The sequence below is a fragment of the Egretta garzetta genome, unplaced genomic scaffold (genome assembly GCF_000687185.1).
Source record: "Egretta garzetta isolate BGI_Z169 unplaced genomic scaffold, ASM68718v1 scaffold286, whole genome shotgun sequence".
Lineage (NCBI taxonomy): Eukaryota > Metazoa > Chordata > Aves > Pelecaniformes > Ardeidae > Egretta > Egretta garzetta.
In genome coordinates this window covers 71,254-87,777 of record NW_009260078.1, presented here as the reverse complement: position 1 = coordinate 87,777, position 16,524 = coordinate 71,254, and the positions used below count along the sequence as shown (strand labels likewise).

The following is a 16,524-nucleotide window of genomic DNA, read 5'->3' as shown; positions in this document are numbered from 1 at the left end:
GCTGTATCTCCACCTTCAGTCTGCCTTTACCTTGCAAGAAGCTCAAACTTGGGAGCTTTGCCTCTTTTATTTTCCATCCCTGTTGTTATCCTCAGGAATGCAGGGGTATCTTCCCGTATACTGGACTCTTTCTGCAGTTGTTGCTGTTGGAGAATTCCCCTTCCTGTAACTCACTTCTTTATCACATTTTAAACACAGTATTTTACCAATGTGGTGAGAACATCTGTTCTCATAGTCTGACATTTTTGCTGTTGACTTGGGCTTGGAGCTGTTCTGATTCCAGCCCATGGCTTCCACAGGAAAGGGCAAACTATCATGCCCTTAGTACATGGAATTTCCTATGACCGGGAGTTTGCTTCTTTGAAGATGTAGAGTGAATTTCAGCTTACCTCAGGTTTGGTTTTAATCAAGGTTGTTTTAGCAAAAGAATGGTTTTGTTCCATAAAGAAAAGAGCTTTTATATGATGAAAAGTGAAGAGGTTAAAATGAGAAGCATTCATATGTGCTTTTTTTGTAGATCTGACTCGTATTGTCTTGCAGTATATATTTTCTCTCCTGGAGCATATTATGTATATAAGGGTTGTCAAGCACTGGGCTGCCCAGGGAAGTGGTGGAATCCCCATCCCTGGAGGCATTTCAAAGACAGGTAGAGGTAGCACTTAGGGACATGGTTTAGTGGTGGGATGGCAGTGCCAGGTTTATGGTTGGCCTCAATGATCTTAAGGGCCTTTTCCAGCCTGAATGATTCTGTGATTCTATGTATATCACAAGCTGGCCTGTAAGACACTTAGTTCAGGGTAGGATGCCAGCACTTTCTGCTAAAATCATTGGGATCTGCAGATTTGGGGAGCTCAGGAATTAAGATCTAAGTTTGTATTGCTAGCTCTTCCCATGTTTGTTATCCTAAGCTGCACTGACAGTCTGAAAAGGTGATTCTTCTAACCTAATTGTAGTATTTGTATCAGAAGGCTTTTCAAGCAAAATGATGCCCACGTAAATATGTTTCATTGCTGTTTTAGGGAGAGCGCAGCACCTGGAACTGGAGCGGATGTCCAAGCCATTCAGTTTTGCTTTGCTGTCACTGGAAGCTTTATCATATAATCCTGTTCATTAACTGAGTACGTTTTATTTTAAATCTGCAAAGAAGCTGCCCTACATAGCCCAGTATTCCAGTACTTAACTCTCATATAAGTAGAAAGTGGCTTTCCCCTAGTACGTAACCTAAGTGTTCCTTGCCAATGTCATCCTCCCTACAGGAACCATTTCAGGGTAGAAGACTGTGATCATGCTCAGCCTGGTGGTTTTCTTGCCTGTAGATTTTGCTGTTCTCTTCAGGTTGTCCCACTCTGGAGTCTCCTGTGTGGCCACAGTTCTCCTGAAATGAACCACAGAAGAGCGAGCACCACTTCGCCATGGAGGACTGGCAGTGCTGAGGGGACCGGAGTAGTTAGCGTTTAGCTTTTGCTAACATGTCCCAGCGTGCCCTCGCCTTTGGTGGCATTATCTGAGTGGTCTGGTTGCTGTAATTTGCTTTGTCATCTTCTCCCTCTGAATCTTTTCTTTAGCACGATTACCCCACCAGATATGTGCCGCTCTATAATTGCACTTAGCATTTCTCCTTGCTTCGTGTCCTGCTGTGAACTCTGTCCTGTTGGGTTTGGGTCATCTCTCCAGTGAATCAAAGTCTTTCTAAACCTGTCTTCTGGAGTGCCGTGCCTCCCAGCCCAACTTTCTGGGCAACAGGGAGCTGGTTTGGATGTTCGCTGCAGCAATTACCTTTTCATCCAAACTGTCACACTTACTGCTGTTGATAGGCAGGGGAGATGAGACGTCTCTGTTTTAAACCACATGCTGCTCCAACAGGGATGGACGTGCACATATAGCACAGCTTATGGTGAGGAGGGAAGCCTACAGAATATTATGCTGTCTTTCTGCGGCCACAGCAGCAGCAATTAGTGACCTGTGGACACAATAAACTTCTTCCCTGTGTTGAGATCTTTCTCAGCCCCATTAGTGCTTGGCTTTATATTTGAAGGTTGAGCCTGGAAAGATTAAAGCACAAGTAAAACTTGCTTACAAAGCAACTCTTGTACAAGAGTATCTGAAAATAGTCCTATGAGGTCCAGCAGGGCTTCTCTCATCAGAATGCATTTATCAGTGTTTGCATGGCTGCAGATTTTGTTTGCCAGATGCTGCTGTCGTAATTGCAGAGCTCAACACCTCTTTTACCTTTCCCGGTCTCTACGTACAAATTCTTAAGGATGGACTTTTCACCCGCACTTCTACGGGGCTGGTGTCCAGAGTTCTCCTCCCAGTTCAGGGCTCCAGCATCCTCTCTGCCAGCAGATTTATCTGCTCCAAATGGGATCAGACATCTGCTGTTCTTTCCTTTCGAAAGCCTACACAACCAGCGGTCTTAAAACAGAGTTTTTCTCTGTTTGCCAGTAGAAAAGAGCTACTGGGAAAAAAGACTTGCAAACGTGCAGCTCTTGGCATGCTCATCTCTGATGCCCATAGTCTCCCCACTTCTGCTGGTGGGCCAGGCAGAGCTCCCATGCGTCAGCAGGTTCCTGTCTCTTCCCCAAACTCCTACTGCCTTTCTCTTCAGGAATCACTTTAAATTCTCCAAGCAGGCTTTTCTTTTTCTGTGTCCTCAGAGTTTTTCCTATGTGCTGAAAACTCAGGTTTTTAGAACAGCTGAAAAAGAGGTGGAACCATCCGATTATTGAAAACGGCATTCTAGCACTGTCCCCTAAGAGCTCTGGAGTTTTTGCTGGAAGGTGTCTTAAGTTGAATCACATTTTTCCTATCTTGTTTTCCAGACAGCTCCCTGCCGAGTTACCAATATTTGTTTATGCAAGGTCATGCAATAACCATTAAAATCTTCAGGCCAAAGTACAGTGTCATTTTATATTTTGTATTTTTAAAATAAAAAATAGAGATTATTGTGTAATCCATTAAGTACAGGTTGAAGTACCAAGCAATTTCACCTCTGTCACAGATGTGATAAGGGCCCTGTCAAAATCTCTGTCTTCTGTGATCAGACCATGTTAAATAAGCACAAGAGAAGAGCAACTATGTCCCAGGAGAATCATAGAATCGTTTAGGTTGGAAAAGACCTTTAAGATCATCAAGTCCAACTGTTAACCTAACCCTGCCATCCCACCACTAAACCATGTCCCTAAGCACCTCGTCTGCCCTTCTTTTAAATACCTCCAGGGATGGGGACTGGACCACTTCCCTGGGAAGCCCGTTCCAATGCTTAACAACCCTTTCATTGAAAAAATTTTTCCTAATGTCCAACCTAAACCTGCCCTGGAGCAACTATGTCCAAAGAGAGGTCTTCCTAGCCACAGATCCTGTCTGCAGCAGTGGCCAGTAGCCGGTACCTCAGGAGGAGAATAAGATGCAAATATGCTCACTTCTTGGAGGCTTCTCAGGTCGTGCTCCTCTACAGTTTGTGTCTCACAGTCTTGTGGTTATAGTTTTGTTACCAAAAATCTGCTGCCACCTTTGACAAGTTCTGGAACGATTGTGAGGAGACCCAGATGTATTCACGTTGTCAAGGCCAAAGTATATTGCTGGAAATTGTGTCCCAAGGTGACAAGGTTTGAATCATGTATAGGTGTAAATCCTGATGCTTAAGGGTGGCCCAGACTTAAGGGAGATTTCTTGCAGAGTTATACAGCTTCAGCTGCAATGGCTGAAACACAGAGCTTTGCAGCCTGTGTCCTGCGATCCATCCCTGGTTATTCCCTCCTCCTTTCCACCACCCTTGTGCCTGCACAGATGCCCATCCATCTGTGCAGTGATCTGGCTCAGGAATAAACGTGGGGCAGTTGCAAGTCTTTTTTGGGCCAGACTAGCAGTAATCAGGATAGTCCAGTTCACCGCCAGCTGATGTGGTGAAAGGGATGTGCAGAAGCGGAAGCAAGCTGCTGAAGGCATGGGGAGGATGGGTTTGCTTATGTTTGGCAGCACTGGTGACATAATTGTAGCTTCAAGCAAGGGACGGGTCATCCTAGGTACTAAGGAACGTGGGCCTTGGCAGTGTTTGCTTTTCAAAGCCTGGGGAGCCTTCACCCTCATCTGAAATTTGGTGGGGGGAAGGAATGAAGTATGACAGAGCAGGGCTTGCAACTTTCTGAGACACGGAAAGAGGGAAGGAGGAATTTTCATTCTTCGATGTCAGTAATAGAGAGAGTCACCATTATCTTAAGAAATGCTTCCACCAGCCCACCAGCTTTGAAACTGTGATTGAGAGTCATTTTTGCTTTAGAGTGAAAATACAAAGTCCTCTATGAAGAAAAGTGCATATTGTGATCTTTTTTCCTCTTTTGCCTTATCTTTTTTTTTTTTTTTCAATGTAAAATGCCCTTAATGAATACCATGGGGATCCTTATGCAGCACAGGACAGAACATGTGCAACGCTGTTTAAAAGGTATTTTTTAAGCTGGAGGATCTCTTTTTAATTGTACCAGTATCTTTGGAAAGGGACTTTATACTTTTTCACAAAGAGAAAGCAGAGAGGGAACTTATCTCAGGGCATGGAATCAGGGGTTTATTTCTTCTGTGATAGGGAGGGATAGTTTATTACAGTGGCATGAGACCACAGTCTCTTGAGACACTGGGTAATTCATAAGCATACCGGTATTTGAAAGTATGAAGTTGTCAGCTGCTGTGCAGAAGCTTTTGGCATCCCCTGAGAGCAGGACTGGAGGAGGTTGGTGCATCACTGTCGGAGGAAAGCTATGGGGACAGAAAAAAACTCGCATAAGTTCACTCTATTCTGGAGACATAAATATCCTTGAGGACTGATTGCAGAACAGTGCAAAACACGTTGGGGTGAGGCTGAACCTGGAGAATGAAAGCTAACAGGATGCAGATGGTGCGAAAATCAAGTATGACAGAATAATGATCTGTGGCTCTGATGAAAAATGAGCAAATGAAACATCAGTCTACAGAATTGTCTTGTCAACAGCTCTGGCTCTGCTGAGGCTTTTTGTTATAATGGCGTTGCACAGACTGAGCAGCAGGAGAGAAAGCTACCTGCCATTTCCAGACACTTTAAGCCCAAACCAAATGGAAATTAGAACAAAAGTCTAAATCCCATAGACTTGTCCCTAACCACAGGATTGTCTGCACTCCCTCTTCTGTAAAACAGTGTAGAACAAAAGCAAGGGGGAAGACTGGGGTTTGGGTTATTGTACTGAAAATTGTATTCTGAAACCCCTCTAGGCAATCTCTACTCCTTGAAAAACCACTGATTGTCGTAACTTCTCTTGTTGCCACCAGCCTGGTTCATCCTTCTTCCAGAAGCAGCTGAAGTCAGTGTAAGAGAAGGTGAATGTGTTTCATGATCTGTGTTTAGATAACATCCCCATGAGCAGACTGGTCTTGTAACAGACTGGAGGGGGGGATCTGTGGAAAGTATCATGGGGACAGTGTGTAGTCAGGAAGCCCTGAAGATGTTGGTAGGGGATACAGGTGGGAGATAGTCATAGAATGGTTTGGGTTGGAAGGGACCTTTAGAGATCACCTAGCCCAACCCCCCTGCAGTGAGCAGGGACATCTTTCACTAGATCAGGTTTCTCAGAGCCCCATCCAACCTGGCCTTGAATGCTTCCAGGGATGGGGCCTCCACTACCTCTCTGGGCAATGTGTGCCAGTGTTCACCACCCTCATTGTAAAAAATTTCTTCCTTATATTTAGTCCTAGTTATGGGGCCAGATTATGGAATGAGCAGGAGAAAACCATGGCTAGAGTAGGTGAGAAGGAAACAGTTGGTGCAGAGGGAGCACAGAGCTGCTGAGAACAGCTCAGCCTGTCTGGAAACCTCTGCTGAGAGGTGGCAGAGTGGTTCAAGGGTTCCCACTACTCCCTCTGTGCTGACCCCACTTTTTCCAGGCAAGTCATCATGCTGTACCCCCATCCCTTCTCTCTTCCCCCTTCAGTTAAGTGGTTCTCAAAATGAGGAGAGGAACACAGATTGGCTCATGGGTGTACGGAGAGAAGACCTGGTGTATCCGCCGTGATCGGAGGTACCGTGAGGACTGGGGGAATAGGATGGACACTGTTGATGTCATGAGGCTGTACCACAGTTATTACATTGCGATGGGAGCAAAAAAGGTCTGAGATCCATTTTTTCATTAGAAAAACAGTCAATGCTCCTCCTTCCATATCTCCAGTCTTCTCTCTGTCTCCCCCTTACTTTTCCTGACCAAAACATATGTGCAGTGGCTCTAACAATCAAGAGAAACTTCCATGGGCGTGAGGTAAAATCTCCAGCACACTGAAGTTAACAGCAAAGTGTAATACTAAATTTCTGAAGGTCAGGCTTTCCCTTGCTGTCAGAGATTATTTCAATTTAAGTCTGTTGAAATTCCCTGATTTACCAGGAGAAGCTCAAAGGAAGAGGTGGAGTTGGCCAAAAGAAAGAGGTTGACCTGGTGAAGGAAATTCAAGAGGATGTGTTTGCCTTTAATCCGGCATAAATCCATGCTGCTGCCACAGGGAACAACCCCACCTTAAACGAAAAATGCCAAAGACAGGGAGGGGAATTATTTAGAATAATGAATACCAGGATGTAAATTGGAGGGGAAATAACACCGACTATCATGAAAACCTCGGACAGCCATATCCATTGGGCTGTGGGACAGCCTCCCACGGACCATGCATTGTCACCTAGGGACACTTTTTATGAGAAGCAGTCCTCTTTTTTAACAGTTTTGTTTATGGAATATTTATATTAATAAGTGTCAATTTTTTATAGTATAATTTATATTTACTTTTATGTGCTACTGCAAGGTAACTGTGAGATACTGTCTCATGTTGCTGTGGAGCGGCTGTGTCAGAGCTAGCAAGCTAGCACCCTTATCCTCTAATACCAGGGCATCCATTTCTGAAAGAGAAGAGAAATCAATAGGCAGCATAAAGAGCTGGTTTGCATTTGCCCAAGACTTCCCCAACAGGTCTGCACAGAGTGAGGGCCTCTGGACTTTGATACTGTAATTCTTACCTTTCCTGGGTTTTGCTGTGTTCTGCGTTTTGTTTCTGGAGAGCTCTGTGTGCAGCTACGCCGTTCAAATATTTTGACCAGACAAGCCACACACATCTTCAGTACATGATTATGGAAGCTCTGCTGTAACAGCTGCTGATATTTCCTGCAATTCATGGCAAAAGTTAAAATTTTTTTATTAGGTAGATTGACTAAGACAGAGCATGCCAGGTTGGATTTAATTTATCTGAAAGTTGATTGCGCTGGTATCATCAAAGTAATATTTCTTTTCTGTGTCAAACTTCACCCTAATTCTGTGTTCATTCTTGGGGCTCCCTGCAGTGCACTTTAAAAGTGAAGGTGTGGGTCTTGGAAGAATTTGCACAGTGCAGGAAGGAAATACAATCAGGGTAGGACTTAATTTAACTTCCCAGGGATTTTTGATCCTACCTTAACCTCTGTACTATCAAGTAAAACAGAATAAGTCATGTGCTTAGCATTGAAAACAGATAAGGGCTCCTTGGTCAACATCACTGAGCAACAGCGCTGATTGCCCACCTCAACATGTTTCTTTGCAGCCCTGTAATCTTCCAATTAATGAGATACTGCCAGGATCCAACAAACAGGCAGGTTTAGGATTGAGCCACCAAAAAGGCAGAGAAAAATCGGGGATAAGTCAAATTTTCCTACACTTGTTGTTTTGAATGGAGGACTTCAAGCCCCTTGAGCATGATGACCTTAAGTGCAGCAAAGGATACTGAGTTTGGGAAATGCCCACACTTGCTGGTTGGTGGAATCCCTGGGTGGTGGGATCTTATGTCTCACCTCAAAGCCTGGTCTTTACTCATGTGCATCTGTAAATTTACACATGGGTGGCAGAGTAGTTATGAACAGCCTGGTTTCTCCCTCTACCTCCTGCACATCAGCAAGAAGGAAGCTCTGGGTAAGCAAGAGTCAGACCCCATGCTGCAGACCTGCTTGGCTCTTACCCAGCCCTTGGTTCCAGGGGTGCAATCCTTACTTAGACCTTCTCAGAGGTCCTCTTAAACACCACTGCTGACAGGAGGGTGTAGTGAGGTGGGGGTTGGTCTTTTCTCCCAGGTAACGGGCGATAGGACAAGAAGAAATGGCCTCAAGTTGCATCAGGGGAGGTTTGGGTTGGGCATTAGGAAAAATTTCTTCACTGAAAGGGTTGTCAAGCACTGGAATGGGCTGCCCAGGGAAGTGGTGGGGTCCCCATCCCTGGGGTTATTTAAAAGCTGGTCAGATGAGGTGCTTAGGGATATGGTTTAGTGGTGGACTTGGCAGTGCTAGGTTAACGGTTGGACTTGATGATCTTAAAGGTCTTTTCCAACCTAAACTATTCTATGATTCTATGAAAAGGACACTGGAAAAAATTGAATTCCTGAAGTTTTCAAATACAAGCAGGATTTAACCACTGAATTATACCATGATGTGACAGGTCTCTGATTAAACCAGAGAATCCAGTCCTGAGAATCCAGCAGGGACAAACAGCTCATGATAAGCCAAGAGCAATGTGGGTCTGTTTGTCTCCTCCCTTAACCCTAGACTGTGGATAGCAGAGATTCGTTGGGGACCTGATGCCAACCCTCTGCATTTCCACATTGCTGCATAGTGACCAATAACAGTAGTTACTGAGCTGGTCTTTCTCCATTGGCTTCTCCCTGGAGAGGAAGAACGGACTGTTTGTTCTTTAGGCTGTTTCCTGACTAGCAGAACCAATGAATCCAGGATTCCTCCTGATTTCTGTCCACTGTCCCCTAACACACCCCCTTTGCAATACCTTCTGTTCCTTTCCACATCCCTTTCGCCCCTTCTCCAAATCCACCTGTGCTCCACCATAACCACCCACACCAGCTCAAGCTTCTCCCCGTACCTCACCTCTTCTTTAGGGAGCAGGAGGCACAGCTTTGGGTGCTCTGCATCCCCTCTGGTTTCCTACACGTGCGTTTTTGATCCTGCCCCATAACCATTCCTTTTTTTTCATTTGGTTTCCTCTACAGTCAGCTTTTTCCTCCTTTTCTCTGCCTTCCACTTAGTTCTGCAGCCCAGGAAGGCTCTGAGGCTTTGCTAGGGCTGGGCTAGTGAGGGCTCCGTAGGAACTAGGTGTGAAGCAGCACATGTTGTGTCTAGCTGCAAGCTATCTTTTTGGCCAACTGTCAGAACAATTATCAGAGGAAGGGCTGTGTTCCCCTCCCCAGAGCAGCGAGGACATGAACGCCATTGTCTTCTCCCTTGATCTCAACAGTGATTTCCATAAAAGTGTGCAGGAACAAACATCTGTGAGACTTCTGCCTTTCTGATAAATCTGCTTGAAATGAACTAGCAGGTAATAGAGGACACAGAGTGGTTGTGTAAGCTCCCTTTTCCCGGGGAAAAAAAAAAAAAAAAGAAACCTGCTAAAAATACTGCTGGGTGTTAATAACTTGGCAGGCTAGGAGATGGATCTGAAAGCTTTGCTTTGGTCTCTGATCTGAACCTTCCTGCTGTGGCAGGATTTGGACTGTGCCAAAGAACTGGGAGGGCTGTGGCTTGCACTGAAGCCTGTGTGCGCTGCTGTCTGCTTTCAGGAGCGATCACTTGTATGTGCTCCTTGAATTCTCTCTGTTCCTGATCTTTGGCAGTTTCCCATAGCTTAGCTGCTTGCCATCCCCTAGGATCATGGAGATTTCCCTGCGTGGGTTTCGGGGGTTGGTGTGGATAGCAAATCTTTCATTACCCCTGTACTTGGTGCTGGTGAGGCCACACCTCAAATACTGTGTTCAGTTTTGGGTCCCTCACTACAGGAAAGACATTGCATTGCTGGAACATGTCCAGAGGAGAGCCACAAAGCTGGTGAGGGGTCTGGAGCACAAGGCTGATGGGGAGCAGCTGAGGGAACTGGGGGTGTTCAGCCTGGAGAAGAGGAGGCTGAGGGGAGACCTTATCGCCCTCTACAGCTGCCTGACAGGAGGGGGTAGTGAGGTGGGGGTCGGTCTCTTCTCCCTGGAAATGGATGATAGCACGAGGGGAAATGGTCTGAAGTTGCACCAGGGCAGGTTTAGGTTAGACATTAGGAAAAACTTCTTCACAGAAAGGGTTGTCAGGCATTGGAATGGGCTGCCCAGGGAAGTGGTGGAGTCCCCATCCCTGGAGGTATTTAAAAGAAGGATAGATGAGGTGCTTAGGGACGTGGTTTAGTGGTGGGATGGCAGGGTTAGGTTAATGGTTGGACTTGATGATCTTAAAGGTCTTTTCCAACCTAAACGATTCTATGATTCTATGATTATCGTACCTTGGAGCCTGCATCTTCTGGCTCCCACACTGAATTTTTGTTTTCCTTCCTAAAATATAGGATGACAACTTTAAGGTCATTTATAATATTAATGCAATCATTCACCTTGCAGATTATTTGAAATTAAATCTCTTAGCATACTCAAAATATAGGATATTGCCTTATAAATCTCTGTATAGCTTTCATTAATAGCTGACTGTGCTTGGTTTCTATTATTTTTTCATCAGTACCTCAGGGTACTGTTCAGCATCCTATAATTTACAAAGAAAATTATCTAAAACAACACAAAGTTCTTGGCTTTTATTACAAACAAATCTGCAAAAATAGCTGATGAATCACCACAGAGGTTTTGTCCAATTTGATGATTAATTGCACTGTATTTAGACAAATCAGTGCATGCTAGCACATACTTTCTCTCCAAAGCCTGTAGCCCACAGGCATTTATAATCTCAAGCTCTCTAAAAGAGCCAAGTGATTCCGAAGTTTGTTATTCTGAAGCCTCTTACCCTGTTCTGGCAGAGACTTGAACCAAAAAACTCAGCAATAGGAGTGCAGCTGGTGGAAACGTCTCTAGAGGCTCATATTGCTCAAACTGTCAATTTTGTCTATGGGTCTCGAAAGTGTAAATAAATCAAACCAAATGTAGGGCTTTACTGTAACCATGTTTTACTGCATCGATAGCACAGCCTGGCCTTTAATCCAGAGCGGGTCCTCCAGCCTGCTCTGCTGGCACACCAGTGACAGTTGCCTGCGGTTAGCATGCAACCAAAGCCAAGGCCATCAGCTGATCCCTCCCTTCCATGCATCCCCTTTGCATGCTTGGACAGCCAAAATACCTACCAGTCATCTGGTAGGCATGGCGTAAGTCATAATTCATACTCAGAATTCAACCAAACTCCAAAGAGCACAGAGTGGCGTGCAGCAGCAGTCAGCATGCTTCTACAGTGACAGGCCAGTTCGTCTTTTTTCTTTCCTGAGTGTGAAGATAATTTTTCCAGGTGAACCTCAATGTTACTCTGATACAGTCTTGCTCAAAGCTTTCCAAGAGCATCAACGCTTTTATGTAAGGCAGTGGCTGTGATCGCTGCAGAAGGTCACCTTGTGCCATGCCTTTCAGAGCCCTTTCCTGTGCAACCTCCTATCTCAGTGTAGGTTTCTGACCGCTGTCTCACAACTCAACTTTTCCGTCGCTGTTCAACGGCAGCCTCGTGCAGGCTCAGATGGTGGCAAAGATCTGACTCATCTCTTTTGTTTGTTGCTTTTCTAAGTAATGGCTTCCCATGGACTTCCTACCCATTCTGAGGGAAGTCTGGTCCCTACTAAGTCAAAACACCCAAGGGCTTTTATGTGGGCAGGATTTCATCACCTTCGGGTTGGGAGTGAAGATGATTAACCTTTGTCCTGATCATTTTTGTCCTGAGAATGAGCCTGTCCTATCGGGATGAAAACACTGAATCCTGATGCCTGCCTGTCTGATACAAGTATTGTATGTTCATCTTCTCAATGCTAACCCACACGGTAGTTTTTATCCTTGCTTGTGGAGCAAGTTCCCCTCATAGCACCCAGACTAGAAGTTAAGAAGTGGGAAGAAAATCATAGAATCATAGAATCATTTATGTTGGAAAAGACCTTTAAGATCATCAAGTCCAACCATTAACTTAACCCTGCCATCCCACCACTAAACCCTGTCCCTGAGCACCTCATCTACATGAAGCAAAGAGTCGGGTCCTTTTGCCTCACACTAGTATACAAGTCGGCAATCCAGCACCATCATCTGTTCTGCCCTTCTGTGGCTTTTGACCGGGATGGTAAAGGCAGCAGATATAATTGCTGACTTGTAGTCATATATAATAAGTATAAAGAGGCCATTAATTGCATAGATGTAAACAGGCAACTGAAGTCGTAGCAGGGCTACCCAAACCCACAGCACAGGACAAGACTTTAAGAGGAGCGCAACACTGGCCAAAGAGGAGCCTGATAACACAAAGGCATTGATTGCACTGGATTTCTGCTTGACTGCATGTCAGAGGCAGAAGTAGGCTAGAAAAGTGGGGCAAGACAACACCAGGAGGGTTGCAAACGCAGCCACAGAAGCACTGGTAATTGCCCAGGAAAAGCTATTGGGGAAAGGCGGGGGGGCGACTTCGGGGTAGAAGGGAAGTGAGGAAACATTTGGAACTGTGAGGAAAGAAAAAGCTGTGAGGCTTTTTCACTCCCCTCTGAGTTTTGGGAAATGAAGCTTTGCACATTCTCTGTAAATGACCAATAGTGCTTTGGAGATAGCACTCCAGGCTCCGCCGTATCTGCTGAGGGGAAATAGCTCACAAGGCAGCATTGCTAACCACGAAGATCAGAAAGGGGAATACTGCTTTGCCTTTCTGAAGAAGTAACCGCTCCTTGAATGAAAGCATTAAAGAATATTTCGGTTTCCTAATACCTGAGATATGTTAAAACTTGCTCCTTCCCAAATGTCTAAAAGGAATGAATGTTGTTCTAAAAAGCCATCATCAGTGTCTGGCATTGCTTCCTCTGGGCATCAGATGTGTCCTGTCTCCCTTATCCTTGAACTCTTTCTAAAATGAGCCTTGCAATTCTGGGATCATCTTCATTGCGGGTCTTTCAAAATGCCAGCAGGATGGCCAAGATCTAACCAGTACTGAGCACCACAGCAGGATCCCGCCCATGGCTCACATGCTAAGCTGTGTAGCTTTGTAATTCCTGGAGCACTTCTTCCATGAACTCAGCCAGAACAAAATCAGAAAGAAAAAGAAAATGTTCCTAGCTTAGGGATGAGGAAAGGTCTTCTGTGGTGTAGGTGAACATATCCAATCCCTTTAACAGATTCTGCAATGATGATCTACAGTTTGCTGGATCCTGCAGTCCAGTTCGGGCAGCTTGACTTGGCTTGCTGAAATCCAGACAGAAATACTGTCTCAGTGACAAATGAAGAAGTTGTAACTTTCCTCGAAGTTTCCTGGAACCTTACGGATGTGCTTAGTGGCACAGTAAAATCTAGCCTGACTTCCACCTTAACTAGAGGCAGCTGTAGTGGAACCTGTGATGTTAATGGACTGAATAGGAGACCAGAGCTCTCAACCGCTAACGAATGCGGGTTGGAGCACTCCCCGCTCTGAATTACCCCCGCAAAGGTAACAGCTCGCTGAAGGTTACTGTTTAGCCAGAAATAGTGGTACAGCCTGTACATTCTGGCTTGATGTCACCAGGGCAGTTAATTTTTAGTAAGCTCTATTTCTTGTATTGTTATCCCCATGCACGTTGTTTGGCTTCCAGCTAACTGTGTGCATAGCTGCTTCTCTGGGGGGGATAAAGATATGCAATGACTAAGCCCGTGTAGAATGGCAGGATCCTGGGCACAGGTGTGTGTCTTCCATCCCGGAAAACCAGGATGTGTGTTTTCCCCACACTGTGCCCATGTTACGTGACTCGATCAAAATTACGTGCCTTTTTAGTGCCTTATTTTAATTGAATCATTTTTATTGAGTCCCAAGGGGATCGTCTTTTTGTTTCTCCAAAGCAATTTTTCAAATGTAATCCCAAAAGAGATGGAGAAGGCATGATGATAAAGGCAGCATCTGTTGCATTCCCTCTTCAGAGTGCTTAGGCTGCATCTTTTCCTCAGAAAAAAAAACTAAGTTAATTGATTTTGTTGCTGTTTGGATGTTTCTTATTTACTACTGGTCCACACAGCCTGTCACTCTTGGTATTCAGAGCTTGCTGCCCTTAAAGGCACAAATAAGCTTTTGCTCCTGTTACCTCTCCTATAAGCTGTGCACCCTCGGGAGAAGCCTGGCTGCTGCTCTTCCCTCTTCAGCCATCAGCAAACCTTTTCCTGAGTTCAGTTTGCAGAGCTTGCCTGTTCCTTCTGCCTGCCTTGTGGAAGGGATTTTAGGAAAGATGAACCTTCTGCCAATTTTTGGCATCTTATTTCAACAAGCTGGCCTGCTCATCTCTGTGGGTAACTGTTGTCACCAGCGGGGGGAGAGCACAACTCTCCTGGGGACCATACAAAATGAGGACTTACCTGTGCCCCCTGAATCTCAAGACTGACGTGTGTCTGTTTCCCTTTGCATCTTCTTAAAAACACGGTGAGTCCACTGGGCTGCCTGTCAGAGTTGATTGTTTCATACTTGGCCTACAAAGGGACTTTCAGTTCACCACTGCCAGGGTCCCCTTCTGAACACCTGATGGAGTCCACAGTTCCTGGACCAAGGTCAGGAATGTGCTCCAGCCAGGTCCCTAAAGGCATTGGAAACTTTTGTGGTTTATTGAAACTGGGCCCTTGGCTCTTGGATTCAGTGTTAGAGAGGTAAGAGGCTTGCTTAGGTACATGCCCACTTCCCCATGTGGTTGTGTGAGGGAAGCCACTTTCCCCAGGTGGACCACCATTTCTGCTCCTGAAGGTTTCCCTTCCAAAGCTGGTAGTGCCATTAGTGTGTTAATTGTTAGTCTAAATCAAGCCATCTGATTTTGCCTGGAGTGAAGTAATTGTTCACCTGAATCGCTCCATCCACATGACAGTGGAGGTAAGCACCTAGGACTAGGGATCTGGTCAATGGCAGGGCCTGAAGGGAGAATGAAGGTGTGTGGTAGACATTTTGTTTTCAGAAAAGGGTCAATGGAAGTCAGCATACTCAATGAGAGGGCCTGCTTAACATCAAATAAACATAATATTAAGGAAGGGAACACAAATTCTGAGTGAGAGGGGCGCCTCTCCGTGCTTGGTTCTCAGTCATTGACCTGGCTATCTAAGCCAAACCAGTCTTTCATCAGGCAAAACATGCTGTGGTGATAGCCATGAGAGCCCTTCTCCCATGTAACATACTGAGAGCAGGCATCAGATTGTGGAAGACTCAGGAAGACCCAGGAAGACAGGCTGATCTCTATTGCCAGATCCGGAGCTGGGATTGGAAACCAGCCCACTGCCCTCCCGAGACAACGGTCAGAGTCAGGAGCTCTTCAGAGGCAGTGGATCCTCTTCGTAGGAAACAGCCAGCAATTCATCAAGCCGCAGGGCTGGTGGTGGGTAGGCAGTTGGGTTTCAGCTTCTCCTGGTGAGCACTGGATGTCTTTCAAAGGTTAAGTACCTGCTGGACTCCCTTCAGCACTGAAGAGATGTGAATGTATGACATGCAGCTAGACACTTAAGTAATAGGTGTCTCTCTTGTGTATGGAAAATGTTACATTAAAACAAGAGCATTCCTTTTAAAAGCATGTCGTAAGTTGAAGGTTCTGCAATGATGTCACTGATTTGTGCTTTTAATCTCTGGTTAATAACTATTTTCTAAGCGTAGATGGCAACAGTACAGCACCCCTTTTTTATGAAGATTAACATCTGTGAATACTGCCTTTGACATAGGCCATGTGTATGTGATTAGTTCATTGGTTACTGGGCACAGTTGTAAAGAATTATGCTGAATAAATGAACCATTACTTTCTTTTTCTTTTTTTTTATTTCTGACCTTTCTGTGTGATTGTGACTTGCTCAGTGTTGAAATCAGCACTTTTTATTTTTCTTCTTTTCAAAGTAAAGGGCTTTTTCATTGGGATTCCCACAGTTAACTGTGGGATGATATCTGCCCCCTAGCAGAGTCTTGCGAGAAAAGTCCTTGCTGTAGAGAGTAGCCCAATTATGTTTAATGATTTGTCACTCATATGGACTTACAATGGAAGTTGTTTTCAGCCTCTAAAAATGAGGGGGTTTCTAGCTAATATTTCATATTAGAACCCCAAAGCGTGAGCTGATCTGTACCTGCTGGGGCTGAGCAATAGTAGAGAGATGTAAGCAGCAAAAATGCATTTCTCCATTGCCCCAACTGATACTAATCACCAGCCCAGCTCCTGCTTTTGTGGGCAGGTAACAAAGCAAGGAAAATGGGTGCCTCCACCTGCCAAGAGGAGTCATGGAGTTAGAGCCCTTGATTTGTGCTGATCAGAGAGCACGGTGAGCAAAGCAAGTGATTTCCCCCAAGACAGATATGGAGGAGGTTGTTTCTTTGGGGTTAGCACTGCCTAAAAGGAGCTTCAAAAAAAATAAGCCCCAAGTCTAAAACATGTTCCAAGAATGCTGTCTTCCAGTTCCTAGTTTTATTAAAAAGAAGGCATTTTTGTTTAAACAATGAAGACCTTTGTGCTGAGAAGTGATTAGCCTTAGTGCAGTCAGGTGTGCTATTGTCCGGGCAAATACTTCATACTGAGGTTTCACCCAAACATT

The 16,524-nt window shown here is 45.1% G+C and overlaps 1 protein-coding gene across 1 annotated transcript in view; it reads left to right on the top strand.

The window, feature by feature from the left end:
• The window catches only part of ME3 (malic enzyme 3), a 63,566-nt gene that overhangs the window by 3,182 nt on the left and 43,860 nt on the right, over window positions 1-16,524 (top strand). The window lies entirely within an intron of this gene.